The following is a 20598-nucleotide window of genomic DNA, read 5'->3' as shown; positions in this document are numbered from 1 at the left end:
ATGTATATATACATATATGTATATACATGCACACACAGAGACATATATATACATGCCTACACACACACACACAATCTATGTGGAACATATAACATGCATAACATATATCTATGTGGAACCTGTTGCAGAAATAAGCAGCTCAGAGAGGAGAGTGCAGAAGGGCTGTGCTCCTGTGTCCCGCCCTTTGCTGGTGTTAAGAGTTCTCAGATGTTTTTCTTAGAGGTTTCTGAGAAAAGTCTTGAGTCCTGGTGGTTTTATGCATTTATTTTGGGTTCAGCAGTGCAGAAGCATAGATTATCAAACAGACTCATCCATCAGATGCAAGGAAATGTTGGCCATTGTTTAACACTTGATTTCCCCCACCCCATGCAGTTGCTGAATGCTTTCTTTGGCAAAACTGAAAACCAGTCCCTTCAGAAAAGCTACCCCGAGTGCTGGAGGTTTGGTCCTGTAACAAGATCATGAAACAAGATCAGATAACAAGATCTGTAACAAGATCAGATTCTACTGCCTCTCTCACTGTAGAAATATGAAAATAGAGATACAATTTTCTGTTCTTAAATATTGAGCTCACCACTTTGTGTTTTTCATGTGTATGGTGCCAAAGCCTGGTCACACAGAAGTTTGAAGGTTGAATAGTTATATATAAATACAAAGAGAACAATTAGGATGGGAAGGCAGAATTTAGAATCCTGAAATTCTGTAATTTGTGGGCTAGAAAGGCACAGAAACAGACCCTGAGTGTTCTTTATTGGGCAACAACACTTGCAAACATATGTACTTGGAGTTGTGTGACTTTTTTCTTTCTTTTAACCATATTAGCTCACCTAATCTGAAGGGGTCTATTTCAATAAGTAGTAACCTGAAAGAAAATTCAATGGAATTAGTTGGTGTTTTCCACCAACTAATAAACAGCTTACTACTGTAGTAATACCACTGGTGCTACATATTTTAGGCTAAAATCATTATTGCAAATACTGAATGTACTTTGTAGAATGACCAGTCTTTTTTTTTCTATTTGCAATTTTTGTTTCCATTATGGAAGACATTAGGAAAAGAATATTTAATACTAAAAATATAGTGACTCCTTTGAGCTCATGTGGGATTGGCAGTGGGAATGAGATTCAATTTTATTTGAAATTCATGTTGTGACTGAGTACAATCCCTTCTTCCAGCCATACCATTCATCCTCAGGCCCCCAAGATAATAATGTTTGATTTGTAAATTTTAACAGCCTGTGGTTTTGCAAATATAACTCCAATTTCGTGTACTGCTTTGAGTTAGATTTAGAGGAATTGCCACTTAGAGTGAATTTCTCTTGTAGAAATTCCAAACGTGGCTCTCCTAAAACACTAAATATCTCCCCCTTCATTCCAACACATAACATGTGTTTGCAAAGCAAAACCAGAACTAGAACAGCAGTTTTTACTGCTCCAGCTTGTAGTATTGCTGCAGAGAATATCACAAGGCTCATGTTAACCAGGCAGAGAGGAAGGAAAAGGTCAACATTTTCCTCAAAACTACTTTGTCTGAAGTAACCTCCACAAAACAGAAGAATGTTGTTGGGCATCACAGATGAGTGTTTTCTATTAGCAGCAGTTTGTAGCTGTTCCAGGTACCATGGCAGTGTTCATTAGAGAGAAACCCCAGCACAGAGTGTTTTGAATTCCTACTGCTGCTGTTTACACTCTGTTTTGTCAGGGGCTTTGTCAGCTATTGCTCTGCTGGGTTTTCCTTGAGCTCTTTAAAGATCCCACCTCAAAGTTACATGGCTCTTAAAATCATAGTAAAACAAAGAGCTAATATCACAGTTTAATATTTCAATTAAATGACAGAGTAATAATTTGTATTAATTGTGGCTTATTAATTGCAAAGGACAACATCTTGTTTTGTTGTACTTAAAGATTTTATTAGTAACAGACAATTTTAGTTAGTGTTTGTTGCCCCAAGAGCTTTAGAGGAACTGATTTTCTGTCAGAAAAGATTGGAATCAATTGCATTCCTCCCTTCCAGATAGTGCTAAAACATTTATTTAAGGGTTTATATGCTCACCCTGCCTTATCTGTATTCCAAGTCACTTGTCCAATGAAATAAAATTAATTCATGCCTTCCTTCACTCTGTTATTGACAAAGTAAGCTTTATGTGGCTGGAAGCCAGATTCTGTCTTTTGGGAATACCACTCTCTAAACTTGTCCAAAAGAATTATTTTATTGCATTTTTCATGCCACTTCAAGTGGGTTTGAATGGTAAATCCTAGAAGCTGGGCTGTCTGTGACCATATCAGCCTTTTGAATTAGCAGCATGCACAGCATGATACAAGTATGAGATTGTAAGGAAGGAGTGTGTGTGTGGCTACACAATTCTTTAATTGAATTTTTTTTCCCACATATTAACCTACATAACACTACTTGGTTCTCCTATTCAAGAACTAGGTCAAATCATTTTTTTAAAATGCCTGGCATTAAGGTGATGAAAAGTTTGCCATCAATTAATGTTCTTTAGCTCATTCTCTGTGCAAGAGCTAAAAACTAACTGTGCCATGTTTCATTTGAGGAAAAGGAGCATCTGCAGCTGCTGTGTCCAGCCCTGCAGCCAGTGCTGCAGGAGCCACATCCAGCTGGCTGTCAGGGTGGAACACAGAAAAGCTGCTGTGGTCCAGGTGGTTTCTCTTATACAAAAGATAGAGTGGGTCATTGCTGAGTTAAATACTGAGCAAAGCAGAGCAAGCTGGCCTGGCAGCCACAGTACTGCTGGAAGAGCCCAGAAGTGAGAGATGCACTCTGCTCAGGTGTCATTCCCCCTCTGTGCGGGGATAGAGATCTGCTAAAGCCAACAAGAGGGAAAGGTAAAAGTAGAATCCAATAGTGGTGTGCTGACTGGAGACTAGGATGTGGGAGAGGGAAGCAATAAGGTTACCTTCTCCTTCTGTCCCTCAGCAGATTCACAGAGCTGACCCTGGAGAGAACAAGGTGCAGAGGCACTGGGATATTGCAGCACTTAATTCCACTGCCTCCACCACCAGCTAATTAAAAATCCCTCTGATTCTACCAAACTCCTTCCTCTCTATTTTCATTTCCTTTCCAAACAGGAATTCAGTTTAAAATTGACAACCTTTGGGAACTCTGCAATAAATAAGACTATTTAAGTTGTTCTAGAGCTTTCTTAAGCTTCCCTCAGAGAAGCTATCCACACATTCAGAAACGTGGATGAACTGAGAAATGAAAGGTGAATAGATCTAATTGTTTAAGGTCTCACAACTAAGGGTGGAGAGGAGGCTGGGAAAGAGGAACCGATCCCATTTCTCTTACAGAAGCTGCCTTCTCTCCAATGATGCTCATGAAATGAGCCAGCTGGGGGAAGAGGCCACACCAGCAGCCCCCACAAACCTGAGGTACCCTGGGCAGGTCTGCAGAGAGTGGGAGCTCTCAGGTGTGCAGGTGAGACAAGGAAGAGAGGTTTGTTTTCTGCATGCTGGACCTTGTTTCGGTGAGCCTGAAGTGGTCAGGTGTTGGGACTAGGTGATTGATGCTGATCCTTTCCAACTCTAATTACACCATTCTATCCTAATTTCCCTTTGTACAGTAGTGCTGTTCTGGGAGTAAATGATATTTTGTACAATTGTCAGTTATGCACACATCAGTTTAACACACTCATGTGAGCACCTAAAGAAAAGAAAATTTGGCTTTGGATAAGTAGCCCTCAATTTAGCAGATTTGGACCTAAAGATAAATGCTCAGTTCTATGATAAACCTTTCTTATTGTGCTAATGGTGTTAATCAAGGTATTAATTAGGTTGCAGTGTCTGACCTCCAGGTTTGCATGTCTGTGGCATATCTGCCTGTGGCAAATTGTGTCTGAACTGCTCTCCTGTGGCTACCAACAGGAAGCTTGTGTAGCCAAGGAAAACTTCCCATTTCATAGCAGCAACCCTACTGCATTTGCCAAACAATGTGAGAAGCATTGCAGGCTCTCCAGATTGTCCCAAAAGCAACCCCAGCAGAGATACCTGTGGGTTTTGTGCTGATTCACTTCTGAGGTCATAAAGAAAGTTGAGTTTGTGACCACCCTTACTTTTTTGGTTGTCAGATGAAATGATAATAAATGGGTCACAAAATTGGATGGCAAAGCAAATTTGGTATGCTAAGCAATGCTGGGCAGCAGTTACCTTACAGATTTTGGTTCTGGCAAGGAAGTTTTACAACTATTATTGGTTACAGAACAGTCATTCTACTACAGTTCTGAGTCATTCTGTGCCTAAAAAATTCCCAGCTTTGAAACAAATCTGCAGCACAGAATAAAGCTTTCTATTTGTTTAACCCTATGTCAAATGCAAGGCAGTGCTGTAACACAGAAATCAGACCTCAAGTAGGCATTTGAGGATACTTTACCTTGTTTTCCTCCTTTTGGACAAAGACCCTGTTTTTAGAAATGCTTTTACTTAGTCATAGAATTTATCTGAGTGCTGGGGAAATCGTTCACAACTGTAACACTCAAGGCTCTTAATTTTGAGCATGCCATTGAAGGGTGTGTGCTCTCTTTGCTTGGCCAGACTACTTTTATAACACAGCCCCACGAGGATTCACCACCTTGGAAAACAAGCTGGGGAAATCAGTCACCTCCAGTGCCTTTCACTGGGAATATTTCCAGGGAAGCTTTCTAGACTTCCTAAAGGCAAATGTGAAGCCAAGGCTCATCAGGCCCTGCTGGGAATGATTCTTATGCTCAACCCTGTGCAAACCCACCAAAAACCAACTCCCAAACCAGGATTAGCACATTTCTGTGCTTTGCTTTTGTCAATTCTCACACTGGAGAGTTCCCCCACTCCTCCTGGAACTCAGAGGGAGCTGTGGCATAAACATTTCACTAATGAATTGGCCTCTGCCTCAATAAGCAATCTTTTCCTTTGGTGTCTGTAAATTCTCTATGTGATGCTGGTCTGGGCACCCTTGGCCCAGCCCCAACCCAAGTGACTCACATTAATAAGCACTAAATACATTTCTCATAGGGTGAGAGAAATGAAACCTTCCCCCAGTCCCTGCCCCTGGGGCAGACACCCAAGTGTGGGAATTAGAAAAATAGAAACTTCCACAGACACTGAAGGGTTTGATCTGCAGCCTTGGGAGAAGCTTGGATTGATGTAAGGGTACAATACACAGACATTAAGCACAGAAATCATGAACTTATGTTTCTATAGTTGTAAGAAAGAATACGCCCTAAGTGAGAAACTGCATTGATGAGAGGGTGAAGGGTTTATAACGTAGGGGTGTGGTTGTATAGAATAAGCTAAAAGTTTAGAGGTTATAACAGAAGCATCTGTGTGCATGTGAGACAGAAACCCATTGGACCACAGTATCCACAGTGCAGCAGAAGTGAATAAAGGTGATAGGTCAGAAAAACAAAATAACCCTGTGGCAACTGTCCATTGGGTTAGAAAGTTCTATATTGCCTTGTAACAAAGAACTTGTGACTACTCTAGAGCTATGGCCGGCTGCTTGCTCCTCTAAAATCTCACAGCCTCTGAGACTGGTGTTTATCTGAGCAATAAATCGTCCTGGGCCCAAAAATAGTCCCATCCCTTCATTACTAGAGGTGACAATGACGCCCGAGGGCACTCAGGGCTTCTCCAGCACTTGGGGTGGAGGTGAGTGAGTGATACTGAGGGGGCTTCCCCACGGTACCCTGTGCTTGGGGCACAGCTCCCTCCTGCCAGCCCAGGGGCAGCTGTTGGCTCAGCAAATGAGATCTGTGTCCAGCAGGAAATGGAATCTCAGTGGGAGAATGGGAGCTCCTAACAGAATTCAAGCTCACTCACAAGCCAGACATGCCCCAGGAGCTGCTTTGCAGTGACCTCGTTTGCCCTCTGTTGTTTGTCCCAGCAGCACAATTCCACAGGCAGCAAACATTTAAAAATAGCTTCAGATATGACTAATCGAAGACAAAATGTTGCTTTCAGCTGCCACTTGGCAGCTTTCACCCTTGTGGTGGGTAGGTGGCTTAAAGAGGTAGGAAGCAAATATTTGGATTCTGAAAACACTCCTACTGCACCTTGTTTGCGTGTTTATATTTGAATAAACTACTAGCTGAAAGGATGATTAATTCTAGAGAGATGGATACCTAGAATGTAAAAACATCATTTCGTGTTCAAGCCAACTTGCTAATGCAAAGCTGATACTCTCCTGATGGGCCAAAGTAATTTTCCTTATGATTATGAAAAAACTCAAACATGTTTATGTGGAGTGAGGACTTGATATTGGTTCTTTTAAGGGAGGAAAAAGAAAGATAAATTCCAGTGAATTCTGAAATGTTTTTGTACAGATATTATTTAATATGACCACTCTCATCATGTCTAAGAATAGGATGACAACAGAGGGAGAGAGAAAAAAAAATCTATCAGATAAGTGCAAACATGCCTTGAATCAGAAGTTCCCTGCCCTTGCTCACGTGGGGGTGAGCCCTGGCACAAACAGTCCTTGCTTTATCCATGGGTTTAGAGCAGGGCACAATCAGTTCTGGGACTGATTGAAACTTCCCAAACGTCAGGACCTTTGATTGCTTGGCCTTCAAACCAATTTTTTCACCCTTGTACCAGTCTAGAAGGAATCCCCCACATTCCCCAGGATTTACCGGCAGGGCTGGGTTTCTGTGGCCCCATGACCCTCTTCAAAACAAATGGTCTTTTTCCTTTGTGCAGGTCCCAGCACTTTTAAGGTTTCTTAATTTAGTTCACAGTCTGGTTTTCAGAAATATTTATTGCAGACAGTGCTCAGACTATGAACAGTGAGCTATACAGGAGCATCTCTATGGAGAGTACCCAACAATCAGTACAGGTGAGACTTGCCCCTTGTCTTGTCTTGAATCAGCTCCTCAACAACCTTTGGCAAAACACAAGGTTTTAGATGGTGGTTTGCTAATGGAAATACCAAGCAGATGCTTAACAAACACCAGGAAGGACCAAAATCCCCTTCAGGACAAGTCTTCTATGGGATGAAATTGCAGCAGTACAAGTCAGTGCTTCCTATATAAGCACTGGGCTTCAAATTCTACATTACATGAGAGAAACTTGTATTTTGACAGCAAATTCACTGATGCAGATGTGTCAGACTGCTGTCTGTACAGCAGATGATGGACAGGGTAAAACAGCCCTTCCCATTTCTGTGGTCTCAGACATGAGGATCAAAGACACATATGAAGGACTGTAAATGGTAAAAATAAACATCCCACAGACCTGGGTCTTTGGCACCCAGGAGGGAATCAGCTGTTCCTGCATTCCTGCAGACTCTGAGTCATCAGGTGTGTACAAAAATAGCTTTTATGGGAAAAGCAACAGCCTCTCCAACATTTTTTTAGCATTTCACAGACATTCCAAACCTTTCAGCTGGGGTGATCCTCTATGCTTCATCCATTTTATGTTTTTTAATGAGGTGAAGGTGTTTTTTATAATTTAAAGACATTCAATTGCTTTCTTATTGCTGTTCTTCAGGTGTTAACTCTAGTTTTGTTTTCTGAAGTTTTGCTGATGCTTGTTTTCAGTTAGGAGAAAAAGCACTTGGAAAGTCTCTGAAACTCAGGTAAGATTTATTATTACAAGAGACTACAAGGTAAAGTTTTCAAAGAATTGACATGTTAGCTCAGTTTCAGACAGGACAGTTGATGTGGCAAGTGAGAGTAGGACCAAGGGAAAAAAATGTATTTCCTCAGGTCACCTGGAGCTCCCTTGGCCTATTCCATCCACAAACTCTAAGAAGTAAGTTTTTTTAAAAGAAATAAATAGCTCCCAATCTTAACAGTGAAAACAACTAATTAACAAAGAAAAATCAATAGTTAAGAACAAATTCTTCTGAAAACAGACTTAAATCATGAACAGTGCGTCATATCTCATTGAATCTCATCAGGGTTGCTAATATTGACTTCTTGAAACATTCTAAGTGGTAAGTAAGTAGTACAGTAGATCTACATCAGAAAATTTCTGCACTGAATCCTTTACTTGTTTTTTTCTCCCAGGAAAAGCAACAACAAAAAAAAAAGTTTCCAAATTGATAATCTTAGGGGGGATTTCTGCGCTGTAAAAAAATAAAATCTCCCAGCCTTCATCTTCCATAACATTGCCAAAGAAAGACGTGTCCAGAAACTACACTGCCTGTGTTGTTTCTGCTGATTTTACAAGAGGCTCCTCTGATGTCCCATTAGGACTAAGATCTGAATTTGAAAGACCTGAATGCTCTTTACTGTGAAAATGCTGAGCCAACCTTGTCTAGCAACCTTTGACATGTAAAGAAAACTGGTAATTGCCATTTTCATCACTAAATGTTGTAAATGACAGCAAATTTGATAGGATCTACTTTTAGATCTCACTGTAAAAGGCAGACAGTTTCAGAGAATGAATCAATTTTCTTCTACTCTTGGTTTACACTCCTTCCTCCCAGCAAATGTCTAATTACCTTAGATAAACATCTGTAAACATGAGCCTTTCCCTCCATAATCCACCTTCTATGTTCCTGGTTTATACCAAAGTTAAGCTCAGTCTATTTACCATACTACTTAAAATGATGCTTTTAATGCTCTATGCAACTTCATGGTCTCTTACCAGGAGTAAAAAAGGCATTGGAATTAGGAAATGATCATCTCTGATGGGTCTGGATTCAATAACAGGGACTTCTAACCTATGAGTCTACGAACAGAAATGCCAGTAAACAGATTTGCAGGAGTGCTTGATCTGTTTTCCAAGAGCATTAATTTTCATTTTTATCCTGTTTATTCTTCTGTGTAATAATTCCTCATTCCTGATTTGGAGAGGAGACCCATGCATTATCATTCAGAATGCCACAAAATTCAATTAAGGGCTGGCTGCAGCATCCCTTCTTGGTTTGTGAATGAGTCCAGTGAGAAAAGCAGATGACTTTTTCCATCACAAAGTGTGCCTGCTAATTTTTACAGAGCAGACAGCTTTAAGCTATGCAAGCTATCATTAAACAATAAAGAAACATTGATAAAATGGCTCAAGGGGTAGTCCCATTCAGCCAGGGGTAAAACTATCCTTTGAACATTTCAGGGACCACGGACATGAAACAGTGTCACATCTCAGAAAATGTAATTCCACACCCCCCAGACTGCAGCCTCTGGAAGCCCAGCTTGATCCTCCAGCTGGATCCAAACTGCCTGGCAATTCTGCTGTCTGTCAGTCAGGTGTCACCATTCTGCTGTCAGCACTACAACCATCTGTACCTCAGAGGTGCACAGGCACCTGTCAGCTTGATGGAAGCAGTCTGTATGTAAGGATAGGATGAAATGTTGATTCTGGTCCTCTGACATCATTATTATCATTTTTATTATGTATGTTTCAGTTTACTTTTCAAGATGACCAAAAGTTTCCAAGGCAAACTTTAATTTCTCTTATTTAGAAACCCTGAGATATCTTTAGGCATCTGGAAAATGCCTCACTTTCCCCCACAAGTATTTCATGAGAATTTTCTGACTTCTACCCACGTAGTACATAGTCATGTTTTAATTCTTTCCCATGACTCGAGGGAGTGAGGCATGGATTCAATGTTCTATTTAAAAATGCTTTGACACATTTTGTTGAAGCCAAGACAATTCTGTTGAAGCATTATCATGATTTACTTGAGGTAAATCAGCAAATAAATCATGTTGCCCATAGGGCCACTCAGCTGAGCGTGTGTTTTATAAACACAGAGCCCTGTAGCGGCAGCAATTGGCACATTTCCTTCAAGTCAGTGAGAGATTACACAGTAAGACAGAGATACTCAGAGAGCTGCTGCTGGTGGTGTCTGAGCCCCTAGGCTTTGTTCAGGCAGCTCCAATCTGAATGGATCACTTCCTTACCAAAGGAAACAACAACAACAAAATCTCTGGAGTGCAATGCGAAGTGTTTTCCATTAATGGCGACATGAACGTTACTGCCGAGCCGTGTTCTGCCAGACGATTGTATGCAGCAGAAGGTAATTTAATTCACAAGAATTTTCCTTTGCTTCCCCCTCCAGGTTAAAAGTCTGATCAGATGCTGGCTCTACATGCAAAATCGTTGAGTGACTGCAGCAGCTCCTGTGAGAACACAGAGCTGCATCAGGCAGCAGCTGGAACAAGCCCCCACTGCCAGGGAAGCAAACACTGGGGCTGCTTCCCCACTGCTCTCTCCAGCCCTTAGCTGGTGGGGCAAAGCAGGGCCCAGAGGCAGAAGGAAAAGGTAAGTACAGCTGGAGGCTGTTGTGCCCACCATGCGTGTGCTGGGAATTACCTCACACTGGTGTGGCACATCCTGCAGTGGTGACAGCCCTGTCGGGTAAGTGAGGTTGTTTATTCACACCAGGACGTTCCTTGCACCAGTTGATGCTTCAGTTTTTAGCTTTTATATTTTTCACATTCTGTGCTGCTTTAGTGTGTGAGTCTGGGCTTCATATTAGGGGATGGTGAGCTCTTTTCACAGTAGAGAGACAAAACAATTCCTTCTCCAGCTGGGGACCAAGGACAAATGATCCAAATCTCAGGCCCAAGAGCACAAACAACGTGGGCTGAAGAGAGAAAAACAATCAGGATGGGACTACATGGGCTGGAGCTGGAATTGGACAATGAACTCCAAAATGCAAATGGAGCAGAACTTATAAAAGTGAGAGCCCCCGTGAGCAGTCGTGCATTTTGTGACCATTTTGGTTCATCTTGGGTGCAGCCCTGGTTGGGCTCTTGTGCTGCCCAAGGTGGATCCATTGAGGCCTCCTAATAAATCCCTACTTTATTCTTTAGCTCTGTCTCGTCTGTTATTTCAGCCTTCCCAAGGCATCACAGTGGCCCCATCCCCTGGCTCAGCACCTGCTCTGACGAGGTACAGAAAAGGGAGGTTGTATCATGAGGTCAGAGCAGCAGTTCCTCAAACTTTTCCGTGAATTTCCTCCTCTCCTGCTTTCTGCTCCCCTAAGGAGGGTTACCAGAGGCTTACACCAGGACTGCTTTGCCCATGATGGTCCCACTGGGTTATCAAACCCAGCCCAGAAGGGCCCTTGGCCACAGAGAGCGAAAAATCTTCTGAACGAGATTACTTCTCCTGCCAGTCCTCAAACAAACCCTGTCTGCTCAGGTTTGAGACTGCCCACACCCATTGGTTCAAAAGCCCCAAGCTCTGCCTGGTCACTGGCTTGGTAACAAACCTGAGAGCTGCCAGCAAAGGGCAAGGGGACAGGGATTGGCCAAGGCTGCTGTATTTCTTGTGCATCTGAGACACGCTATTTCTTTGCTCATCTTCTGCATCCTTAACCCTAACCTTAAACCCCCAAGGTTGGGTTTCTGGAAGGAGAAACCTCACAAAGAGGGGGAGTGCCTACATAAACATGCTGAGGTATGAAATCTAGCTGCTAGGAATGTTTAAAGTTGTGTATGAGGTCTTTGATGCTTCATCCAAACTTCTGTTTGCCTGGCATGTGGTGAATGCTTTGGACAGCTTCAACTACCTGGGTCTGAAAGCATTTTATAGAGCAGGTGTAAATGTTCATCAGCAAGGGATAGGCCAAGCCACCTGCCAGCTTTGTTGCTTCAGTGGGTAGAATTCAAAGGTGGGGTCCTTCTTTCCCCAAGTATTGAGCTAAAAATTCTTGACTACTTTCAGAAGAGATCCAAATCCTTTAAATTCCAGGTAGGAATAGATGAACAAAAGTATTATCACCTGTGCACAGTTGAAAGCTAAAAGGGATCTTCAGCAACATTCGCTTTCTCCCTGTCTTGGTCAGGAGCTTCAGGTGGGAATTCAAAGGCCACTTTCCAGGGCTTTCCTCATGTATGTGTGTCTTTTGGAGTGGATTAATCTCTATCAAACCTGATAAAGCTTCATGAGAGAAGCTGATTTCTGATTTACATTCAGCTCCTGTCTGCATTATCAAAACTACTCCTGATGGATCCCCCACACTCCTGCAGTCTTTCAGAGAGATTCAGTGACTCCCACCAGGCACTGGCAGTTGGAGACCCTGCTGAGGACACTTCCCAGGGTCCCACCAAAGCTGACAGGATGACTGGACATGCACAATCAGCTCTGAAGTGGGATCTGACATTTTCCAAAAAGACTTAAGCTACTCAGGATTTCTCTGGGGTAATTCCTGTACATGATCTGGGATACCTGTGCTGAGCACATCTACTCTGATAAATGTTTCATAAAATGGCAGATTTCAGAATAATTCTAAGTTATATATTTGCAGAACTACTTCACAAGTAATTTTGATAAATCTCAATGAAAAACAAATTATTTAAAAAGTCAGAAAAAAAGAAAGAACAAAGAAAGAACATGTCTCTGGTTTGGAAGTAGAACTGATTGCTAAAGTTCCTGGATAACATAAATACTCTTTCAATTTCTTTGCGATTTTGAAGCTGCTGCAACTCCAGTGAAAGTTCCTAATGTTATTTTTCCTCTCTTAACCTAATTAATGAACTGAAAATGTATGTAGTCCTGAATGAAATTGCTTTCTCCTCAGCACTGCAGAAGGAGTTATTGCTCGTGTACCTATTAAAGCTTGGGCACCTCCGCCAAGGCTCCCCAGCAGCCACAGTGCCTGAATTCCCTCCCCAGGAAAGGTGCCCTGAGATTGCCCATTTGAGGCCACCCTCACACGGGATGCAAACTGCTAACATGAACTCAGGACAGCACCACCCTGATCCATTATTATTATTTTCAATGTTGAATTTGAGTTGTTAATTTTAGCATATTTGCCTGCTGAATATTTAGAAAAGCCTTGGTTTAGGTATATTTTTATAGAAGAATGAAAAATAAAGCTATCCCAAGATCATTGTTTTTCATTAATAAAAACTTTAAGGACTCTTTTAGTTTAATTATTAAAAAACAAAATAAAATTGCTTAAACTGAGAGGAATACTTTTTTCCTGGAACATGATTTTTCAAAAATGAATTTTTCAACAGTAGTATTAAGACAGGATTACTTGTTAATAAGAACCTGCCATCCCTATTAGAGTGATATTCTAGGGTATTACTAGTACTGTGCCAATAGCTTCACAAGCAGTTAGTTTCTCAAAAACAGATTTAACACATTTCCAAACAGAAAATGTGTGTATTATTTTGTGGTTTAAATCTGTTTTATCATGCTATCACTTCCAAAATACTGAAGGCATAAAATGGTTGATAGTCCAAAAGATAAACCAGCACAAGCTGCTCTGTTGGAATGTAAGAAAGGATCTGAGAAAGTGCTAAAAGCATTATTACAGCTACAGAATGGACTCTTAAATCTTTTATGCAACTTGATCAGTTCTCCTTGGAACCACACTGTATTGTTTTCATAAATAAACACCCAAAGTTGCTGTGCACAGTGTTTCTGGGCTGTCACACACTGCTGTTGTGCTTTAACAGGGTTTGTGCTAAATTGCAAACTACAAACATTCCCGTGAAAAATCCTCGATTCCAGCACACTGCCTGTGGCTGCTCTCAGGGTCCGGGTGTCGAGGTGACCCCAAGAGTGTAAAAGTCCTCATTTCCCAGCCCGTGCAGCCAGAGAAGGAGTCTGAATGCGTAGGATCAGCTTCTCAAGGTTGTTTGTTTTCCCTTATCTATCACATTCTCTCTCTGCCCTGCTGAGCTCTGTCCAGCAGGTTGGCCATGGCATTCTATCTGCCCTCAGGGTGGTGTTCACATTTTATACCAAAAACTCCGTGTGCCATGTTTGCAATAACATGCCAATGTCTGTCATTTCTGTTGGACAGTGTGTCTGTACCTTAAACCAACAGAAAAGGGTCACCATCACACCAAGACATGGAGGACAAGAAGGAGAAGAAGGTCAGGACACACCCAAATCCCTCCATCTTGTCCCCTGAACCCCAGTCTAAAAATCCCAAAATTCTACTTTTTCACCCTGTGTTAATTAAGCTACCACACTACTGAAACCCTTGTGGCTTGTAATTCCTCATACAGAGTTGGCAGCTTTTTCCACAGGCTAAAATCGAAGCCACAGGTGTTTTTGACTTTGTGCCAAGGTCTCCGAGCCACCTGCCAGGGTCTCGAGACAGCCAGGACAGCCAGAGGGATGTCCTGGATTCTGACAGCTGCATCCACCCCCTGAGCATCAGCACCACCCTTACACCCACCAGTCAGGCTCTGCCTGCTCCATGGGGTCCTGCAGCTCACAGACCCATTGCGAGGAGCAGCCCAGCCTGACTTCCTGACCTTGGATTTGTCCATGGGAATGAGATTTAGGGAATAATTCCTCTCCTGCATTGGTTTCTTTTTACTGGAAGAAGCAGCAGAGAATAACCCTTCATTTTTTTTTCTGCTCTACCATCACAACCCCAAAAGCCTCCATACACTGGCCTGTCTTTGCCTGAATTAAAGACATCCAGCTCCCTGGGTTACTGCTCAGGATTGTCAGCCAGACCTGGCAGATGAGTTTGCATTTGTCCATTTTCAGTAGAATAGTTTAACCTTATGCTAGACCATGATTTTCCAGCTCATTTTTTAAGTGGAATGCTCTTCAGCAGATCAGCTGTCCTGCACTGGCTACAGCTCAGTGATTTAAGAGACACAAAGCTCTACATCCTGCAGACTGCAGTCCCCAAAATGCCCTTGTTGTCGCAGCTCTTCACACTTGTGTCACACACCCTCCTCCCCCCTCAGGAAGATTGCAAAGACACCTGACAGGGAAAACACAGCTTGTCCAGAGTATTCTAATGGCTTGGCTGCAGCTCATGTTGTGTGCTCCCCAGTAAACTACAATCTGAGATTGTTAAACTCTAAGCACTGCTGTTGATAAAAAGAAAAAAAAAAAAAAAGAAAAAAAAAGCTGACAGCTGTGTGAAGATGTGGAAGATGTGAAGATGCACTCTGGAGAACAGTGTGAAATGAAATCACACAAAGGTAGTTTCAGAAAGAAGGACTCTTGAAAGGAATTATTGGAGAGTCTGTGGAGTCCAAGACACATAAAAAGCATCTAGACTATAAATATTGAAAAAAATCGTCTGGTAAGAGAACAAAACATTTTAAGTGCTGCACAGGAAAGAATGGAAATCTTTGCAGCATGTGAAGATTGCAGTATAATTGTGCACTTTATAATTCTGAATTAGTGACAGAAAGGTAAAAAGGGAAAATTAGTATAGTTATCTTTTCAGGGCACTGATGAGAAGTATTCTTTAAATGTCTATATGTTTTGGGGCTCTGGTTTGGAAGTCAGGATGCAGTATTAAAGTCAAGTAAGGCAAAACCATCTGCAGCTCACCATTGTGCAGGAAATGTTTCAGTCTAGGGAACAGGGAATTTTAACCCATCACAGGGAATTTTAACCCATCACAGGGCAATTTAACCCATCATCTTTTTCCAGAAGAGAAAACCCATGGCTGTCTACTACAGACCACTTGGTACACAGATGCTGGTACCTCAGAGAACAAGATGTGAACAAATGGAAGGTTTGGCAATTTTGAGAAAAACATCTGTGTAAGCTCGGAATGAACACTATCCTTGCTGCCATGGAATAATCTCAGCATGCAGTAGCAAATAATTTATCCCAGAATGGTTTAAATTTCTTAGCCTAAAGCAGAAATACCAGCCTCCACCCCTGGAGTGCCTCCAGGCTGTTCTGTTGGCCAGAGTGTGAGGGCAGCTTGGAGAGAGAGAGAGAGAGAGGAAAGAGCTTTCAGTGAGGATGAGGATGATCCTCAGCTGGGACTGAGAGAGGAAAGAGCTTTCAGTGAGGATGAGGATGATCCTCAGCTGGGACTGAGAGAGGAAAGAGCTTTCAGTGAGGATGAGGATGATCCTCAGCTGGGACTGAGAGAGGGAAGAGCTTTCAGTGAGGATGAGGATCAGGATCAGTTGGGACTGGGAGATGTACATGGAGAAGTTCCTGCTCTTCTCTGAGCCTCCTGCTGTTTACAGAAAGGATCATTATCTGTGTCTTGCAAAGGAATCAAGAGATTTGCTGTGAGTCTCAGATGGGCTTGAGCCAGAAACTCACTACAAAGCCCTGAAAGTTGAACTTCAACTGCCTAAAACCCAGAATCATCCAGAACAGGCTGTGGATGGAGCACGGGACTTGTGACAGAGCTGTGCTGGTGTGAAATGGCAGCTGAAGGAATGTCTGGGGTGACATTTGTGCAGCTGAGTCCCAGCCTTGCATTGGGCCCTTTATTTTTCCCTCAACAGATGGAGAGTTTCAAAGAGATACTTTCAAACCTGATTTCATGTGTTGACAGGTTACAGACACAACCTCTGTTCCTTGAGGACTAATCCAGTGGTTCTGCACCTCCACCAACCACAGCAGGAATCTGCAGGAATTCAGACACAAACCAGAAGCAGTTTCTATTGTTGGAACCACATCTGAGCACACAAGAGACAAGACAGAAGAAAGGAGCAGCCATTTACAGCATGTGCTGCTGTTAAGGCTCATGAGCTCTACCCATGTAGCAGCTCTTGAGGATATAGTATAAGGTGGACTTGAACAATAACACTGGATATTTACTTTACAAAAAGTAAAGTTCATGAAGAGGCTTTCATTAGAAGCCATGCAAAAAATGCATTGCTGGTGTCTCATTACATGTTTAGAAGGATTTATTCAGAAGGAAATGAAAGAGAAATAAAACCTTTTGCCCCACAGCCGAAAGGAAAACCCATACTGTTTCTTGTATGAGTGGGAAGCAAACACTGAAGGAATAAAAGTGGATTTATAAGAACTACCATTGCATGTGCCTGTGCACACTGACAAGGCATAAAGAGCTACGGGGTTGCTGAATCTGAGGTCACTTTTGTTGATATCTGTTGAAAATCATTGTTGCATAACTCATACCCCAGCACAGAAAAATGTCAGAGAGCAGCAGCAAAAATACAGCTTGGAAGGATTTATCTTCACAGATGGTCTAAATTGTACCACAGAGCACAGACTGTGTTTTCTCCTACAGCATTTTGCAGGTTGTCTATCCTGAATTCCCAGCTATAGAACTAGGCAATGGATCCTGAAATGATTTCTTAGTGCAAAGTCAGTAAATCTAAAACTAGTGAATGAGCCTTGACTCAACATGACTTTCTTTGGGTGCCAAACCAGACCTTATGCCAGGACAAGCTAAGATCCACCAGTTCTCATGTGACATTGCAGCTATCACAGAAAACAAACAAACAAACACTGGAGGAGTGGATATATTGGTCAGTGTTCATCAAGGTGAGCTGACACCCTGAGACAGATGTGCTGATTTACCTTAGGTACATTCAGTTTTGTTTTGGAAAAAAAAAATGGGCTTGCATGCAGCTACATGAAGCCAGCAAAGTCTGAGGAATTACAAGGCTTTTTCTGAGGACACCACACATATTGAAAAGTTCCTTGCAAAATCTGTGTTTCTCCACAGGCTCCTTCTGTTTTCCTCATGGACCTTTGTTTTGCTCACAGATCACCTCCAGCATTCACATTTACTTCCTCTGCATTGATTTTATCCATGAGGGAGTATGGCTGCCTTCAGCAGCTGGTCTCTCTCCTCTTCCTCAGTGGATTCCTTGGGATGTTCACATTCTAATATGATGCATTATGTCCGTTTTGATTGTCCACTGGTCAGAAGTAGTTTTATCCACAAGCCTGTGAATGTAACAACTCTCACCAGCTTAGAAAAAGAAGAGCAGAATTTATTAGTACCTTTTCAGTAACCCATAAAAATTCCTCTGGCTTTTGTTTGTGTGGCTTCTCCTGGAAAGTGGGGGGGGTGATAGAAAGTTAGAGCCAGTCATAGTCTACTATGAAAATTAACTTTAATGGGGAAAATAATGTTGCTTACAAACCAAAGAAGCTGCACTGCATGGGAAATAGAGCATGAAAAGGATTTGTGCTGTGATGTCAAGATTAGAGAATAAGCAACATGAATTACCAAGTGGAATGCAAATATTGTACATTCAAGTGTGACTTCAGTGTAATATCAGAGATGTAGGTTCATAAGAGCATCTCTAAAATTCAAACTGTTGCTCTCTGCATACTGGAGTCCATGCATTGTGGCTCAGGTGGCCCCAGCCTTCATTGAGCTAGGGCTGATGCTTTCTCCGTACTCCTTTTTATCAGTATTAATTGCATGAAATTCGAGATTTCGTTTATGCAGATACACTGCCTTTAGGTCAGTGACTTGCTTACAAGAACACGTGGAGGTGGACACACCTTGGCTCAGGACAGAGACAGCAGTGGCAAAGCAGAGCTAAAGCACAGGTCCTTCTGGAGAGGTGAGGGCTGAGCAGCTCATCTGGGAGAGGGGAGAGTGCCAGTGAGCACCAGCTTGGCTGCTCGGTGTGCCAGGTGGGGCAGTGTGAAAAACAAGGTTCACTCTCCTGTAAAAATTTAAAAGTTTAAAAAAGTACAATAAGAGACAAAGACAATAAAGCAAAGATTTACAGCCAGGTGCCTCCTGGCATTCCACCAAGAGCACAGCTGCTATTTTGGAAACACCCTTTATATACCATTTCTGTGGCATCAGTCTGTTACATACTCAGAAATAATTATGCATATCAAACTAGTTTACATGTTCCCCAAATGAGTTTACATGTTCAAAGAATTGTTTAGCGTGGCTCCTCCTGGGGTCTGCCTTTTTAGAGCATGCAGATTCCTTGGTTGTGGTTTTAGTCCATTCTTGTCATCATCTCCAGTTTGGGCCTTGATCCACACTTTCTTCAGATGATGAGTGCTGATAGTTGGCATATCAATAGCAAGGTCCTCATCCTGTGTCCATTGGATGTTGTCCCATCCAAGCAGGCATTTTAACACAAACACACTTATATCAGCTATTTCACTACTATGTCTAAGCTTAGTTATCAACAGAAATAAAAAATTATATCTTTGTAGCAAAGTTACTTTGACATTATACATGTAGAATCCATTTTAGTATTTGCAAAAATCCAATATTATAATATATATATCTAACAGGCAGGAGCTACAGACTGCACACCCAGCCTCCTGCAATTCTCTCTGCACTGCCTCGGGAACAGAGCATCTTTTAATAGAGATGAATTTTTCTAATGCCCCATTATTTATTTTAAAGGGTCCAAGGCCACCTTGCCCCTGGATGTGGAACCCAGAGTTGTAGATATCCTGGTACACTTACAATAAAACAACTACTTAAATGTTTTACTGAATCAGGGCTCTGATACATTAAAAGCTTTCCATAGCTGAAGGGGTTGGACTAGGAACCTCTTGCATGCAGACAAAAAAAAAAAAAAAAAAAAAAAAAAAAAAAAAAAAAAGTTTTCATATGTAAAAAAAAATAAAATTTAAAGGCTTTAATATCTTATGGGCTTGGAGGAAGAAGTATTTAAAAATAAGAGCAAATGTTCAGTTTCCTTCAATTCTGCATGATCGGAGCCTATATTTCTAAAGGACAGGGTCTAGGTCTCAGCTTGTCTGTGCCATTCATGTCCAGTGCTAAATTTAAGGATGATCATCATTACCTCCTCATTACCAGGCTCTCTGCTTGTGAGCTCCTGACTTTGATAAAAAAATGAGAGGTTTAGGGCTCACACCATATAATTCCTTCCTCTTTTCCCCTAATTTGCAGGTTTAATGCCACAGAAATTGTCTTCTCTCACCCTTATGACTTGCCCTTTCCTCCATAAATGGTGTAGTTGCACTGCAGTGGCTGCACTTGTCTCAACAGCTGCCTCCTGTGTGCATTGTGCTTCTCCACTTGACCCAAAATCATCTCACTACATTTTTTGGAGGCATTTCGTTGCTTTTCCTTAAGGAAATTAATTCCTTCCTTGTAGAAGAAAGCCAGCTTCTGTTTTCCACTTGACTACTTTTTTGGGCAAGAGAGGGGAGGAGGAATGAAGTGGGTGATTTGGGTTTTTAATCAATGAACTGCCAAACGACAGTACTAGTGCAAAAGGGCAAGTATGTAATTTTCTCAGTAGCAAATATAGCTACATGTATCTAAATCTGAGCCATTCATCAGCTCCTTTATAGGATAAGACAGGGCTCAGAAATGATTTTCTGTTTAAGTACGTAAGATCAAACATGTTTGTCATTTTAGCCTTCTCTTTATTCTATCTGATTTCAAGATCTTCAGACAGACTCTCTTTAGATGTCATTGCTTCAAGCTTCTGCTTTTATCACATTAACCACTCTTCATGAGCTTTTACACATCAGAATGTATTTGGATACATTGTTGAAGAGAGCATACTTGTGAAGACTTCAATAGAAAGTTAGAGAATCTGTGCCTGAAACTTTGTACAAACACACTCAGAGGAAATAAAAACATTGAAGCAAAAATGAAACCCCAAACAAAAATCCACAATGCTTCACTCACATTTTGTTTTTTCAAGGAAAAAGAAGATATTTTCCTTATGTTTGAATGCAGCTTTGTGTGCAAAACCCCAGACACAGTGAGCCATCTCGTGCCTGTCAGATTCTTGCTTTTGCACAGTTTAGTACTTTTGTGGTTTTGAATTCTTCTCCCTGTTCTGTGAGGCAGTGTTACACCAAACTCTGCAATTAGGAAGACCTGCATTTTCTAATGAATTGTCTAGGCCTTTATTGAGCCACATCTTCAGGCATGTGTGGGTCCTGCTTCTATTTAAGTGTTTGACTAGAGAAAACTCTTCCCAGCTTTCCCAGCTAGTAGAAAGGGCTGGGGTTTACCCTGCACTGTTTT

General features: G+C 41.8%; 1 long non-coding RNA gene across 1 annotated transcript in view; it reads left to right on the top strand.

The window, feature by feature from the left end:
- The window catches only part of LOC137485595 (uncharacterized), a 58957-nt gene extending 43307 nt beyond the window's left edge, over positions 1 to 15650 (top strand). The window contains exons 3-5 of the long non-coding RNA XR_011005387.1: positions 10000 to 10298; positions 11640 to 11742; positions 15312 to 15650. This is a non-coding gene — a long non-coding RNA (uncharacterized lncRNA). The remainder of the gene's footprint in view (positions 1 to 9999; positions 10299 to 11639; positions 11743 to 15311) is intronic.
- The last annotated feature ends 4948 nt before the right edge of the window (positions 15651 to 20598 follow it).

Source organism: Anomalospiza imberbis, chromosome 20, assembly GCF_031753505.1.
Source record: "Anomalospiza imberbis isolate Cuckoo-Finch-1a 21T00152 chromosome 20, ASM3175350v1, whole genome shotgun sequence".
NCBI classification, from domain to species: Eukaryota; Metazoa; Chordata; class Aves; order Passeriformes; family Viduidae; genus Anomalospiza; species Anomalospiza imberbis.
Note: the sequence above shows the minus strand (reverse complement) of the source record. Positions and strands in the feature narration are given on the sequence as shown.